Source organism: Propithecus coquereli, unplaced genomic scaffold, assembly GCF_000956105.1.
Source record: "Propithecus coquereli isolate 6110/MARCELLA unplaced genomic scaffold, Pcoq_1.0 Scaffold44, whole genome shotgun sequence".
Classification (NCBI taxonomy): domain Eukaryota; kingdom Metazoa; phylum Chordata; class Mammalia; order Primates; family Indriidae; genus Propithecus; species Propithecus coquereli.
The window spans coordinates 5,325,187-5,328,215 of NW_012150174.1; the positions used below are offsets into that span (position 1 = coordinate 5,325,187).

The 3,029-nt window shown below is 39.1% G+C and overlaps 1 pseudogene across 1 annotated transcript; it reads left to right on the top strand.

Annotated features, from left to right (window-relative positions):
• Positions 1-303: 303 nt before the first annotated feature.
• LOC105818297 lies at positions 304-1,247 on the top strand (annotated as a pseudogene). Its single transcript, XR_001137880.1, has 2 exons — positions 304-589; positions 643-1,247. The product of XR_001137880.1 is annotated as a 60S ribosomal protein L6-like (transcript).
• Positions 1,248-3,029: the final 1,782 nt, after the last annotated feature.

A 3,029-nucleotide genomic window follows, 5' to 3' on the forward strand; every position in this document is an offset into this window, starting at 1 on the left:
TAAGGATATAGAGAAACCAGATCATTCAAACATTGCCAGTGGAAAGAAAAATGGTACAGCCATTGTGGGAAACGATTTGGCGGTTTCTTAAAAAATTAAGCCAGCAACTACCATACAACCCATCAATTGCACTCCTGGTCATTTATCTCAGAGAAATGAAGGCTTAAATTCACATAAAAATCTGTGCCTGAATGTTTATAGCAGCTTTATTTGTAATACCCCAACCTGGAAACAATCCGAATGTACTTCAATGAGTGAACAGCTAAAAAATTAGAGCTTAGTTCTCTTTTTCCTTCTTGCAAGATGGCAGATGAAAAAGTTGAGAAGCCGGATACTAAGGAGAAGAAACCTGAAGCCAAAAAGGCTGACATAAGTGGCAAGGTTAAAAAGGGTACCCTCAAGACTAAAAATCCCAAGAAGGGGAAGCCTCACTACAGCTGAAATCCTATCTTCGTCAAAGGAGTCAGCAGATATTCCCGATCTGCTGTGTATTCCAGAAAGGTCATGTACGAAAGGAAATACTCAGTGGCTAAATCCAAGATTGAAAAGAAAAAAAACGAGAAGGTCCTTGTCACTATTACAAAACCAGTTGGTGACTCCCACTGCTTCACTTGACCAGCCTTTAAAAAACAAAAAAAACCATCGGTGGTAACAAGAATGGTGGTACTTGGATAGTAAAACTTCACAAAATGCCTAGATATTATCCTGCTGAGGATGTGCCTCTAAAGCTATTGAATCACAGCAAATAAACCCTTCAGTCAACATGTGAGAAAACAGCAAGCTAGCATCATCCTTCCTAGACCCTTCTGATCATCCTCACTGGACGCCGCAGAGGCAAGAGGGTGGTTTTCCTGTTAGAATTGCCTGAGCAGTGGCTTGTTACTTGTGACCAGACCTCTGGTCCTCAATTGAGTTCCTCTGCAAAGAACACACCAGAAATTTGTCATCACCACCTCCACAAAAATTGATATCAGCAATGTGTAAATCCCAAAACATCTTACTGATACTTCAAGAAGAAGTAGCTGCAGAAGCCCAGGCACCCGGAGGTGAGGTCTTCAACACAGAAAAGAGAAATATGAGATTATAGAGCAGCGCAAGGTTGATCACAAAGCTATGGACTCACAAATTTTACTAAAAATCAATGCTATTCCTCAGCTCCAGGGCTACCTGCAATCTGTGTTTGCCCTGACAAATGGAGTTTATCCTCACAAATTGGCGTTCTAAATCTATTACAAAGAACCTAATTAGGCCAGGCACAGTGGCTTATGCTTGTAATCCTAGCACATGAGAAGGCCAAGGTGAGAGAATCACTTGAGCCCAGGAGTTAGAGATCAGCTGGAGCAAGAGCAAGACCCCCATCTCTACAAAAAATAGAAAAATTAGCCAGGTGTGGTGTCTCACATCTGTAATCCTAGCATTCTGAGAGGCTGAGGCAGGAGGATCACTTGAGTCCAGGAGTTTGAGGTTGCAGTGAGCTATGATGACACCACTGCACTCTAGCCTGGGTGACAGAGCAAGACCCTATCTCAAAAATAAAACAAACTACCTAATTAAATAACATATATTTTTTGAAAATTAGGTACATTCATACCATGGAATATTACTCAACAATAAAAGAAAAAGACATTATCAATACATGCAAAACCTGGATAAATCTCCAGATAATTATGCTGAGTGAAAAAACCCAAAAATAAAAATATATATATAGTATGATTTTATTTATAAAACTTTTTTTTTTTTTTTTTCAGAGAGAGGGTCTCACTCTGTCATCCAGGCTGGAGTGCAGTGGAGCGATCATAGCTCATTGCAGCCTGGAAATCCTGGGCTCAAGAGAACCTCCTGCCTCAGCCTCCTGAGTAGCTAGGACTACCAGCACACACCACCACACTTGGCTTATTTTTTTATTTATTTTTTGTGTAGAGATGGGATCTCTCTATGTTGCCCAGGCTGATCTCAAACTCCTGGCCCCAAGCAATCCTCCTGCCTCAGCCTCCCAAAGTGCTAGGATTACAGGCATGAGTCACAGCATCTGGCCCATTTATACAACATCCTTGAAAAGACAAAATTATAGAAATGGTGAACATATGGGTGGCTACCAGAGGTAACAGTCTAGGTGAGGCGTGGGTTGGAAGGAAGGTAGGTACAGTTATAAAAGGACAACCCGAGAGATCCTTGTGGTGATGGAAATGTTCTGTACCAATGTCAAATGCTGGTCGTGATACTGTGTTATAATTTTGCAAGATGTTACCATTGGGGAAAACTGGGTAAAGGGTACAAGATCTTTTTGTATTATTTCCTACAACTATATGTGAATTTACAATTATCTGAAAATAAAAATTTAGTTAAAAATCTCTCTCAATTTCAAAATACCATGGACTACATTTAATTATAGCTATTTGGGGGAAGAAGAGTAATACTTTATCACATTTAGTCATTGATTGTAAAACTGCATCTCAATTTCAGAAATGTTAAAGGTAGGAAAGTATATCTTAGAAACTAGGAACTATAAGTATGCATATTTACTTATATAATTATATACATCAGACATAGAAAACCATTTGAAAAAAAAGACACCAAAGTCTTAACAGTGGTCATCTGTAAGTGGTAAAATTATGGGCATTTTTTAGCTTATCTCCATTTTCTCATTTTTCTACAGTGAACACATATTATTTATGTAATTTTAAAGGAACATCATATTTTAAGACATTATTTAGACCAACCCTTAATCCATTGCTTGAAAACCTGTAGCCAATCCTAAAACATAATAAGTAGTCACTTCAGTCTTTAATATCATAGAAACCAGCATTTCCCAAAGCAGCCCAGGCAGCTCTAATTATTTGAAATGAAAGCTGTTGAAAGCAAAGGTCTGTACTGCCTGTGCCTTTAGGGGTTTTAAGGACATGGGTTGATCCCAGCACAGGTCAATTAACTTGGCTTATTCATAGAGGAAAATAATAAAGGTACATTGCCCGCATGGCTCACAAGGGCCAGGCACTACTCAAACATTGTCCACAAGAGACATAGACATG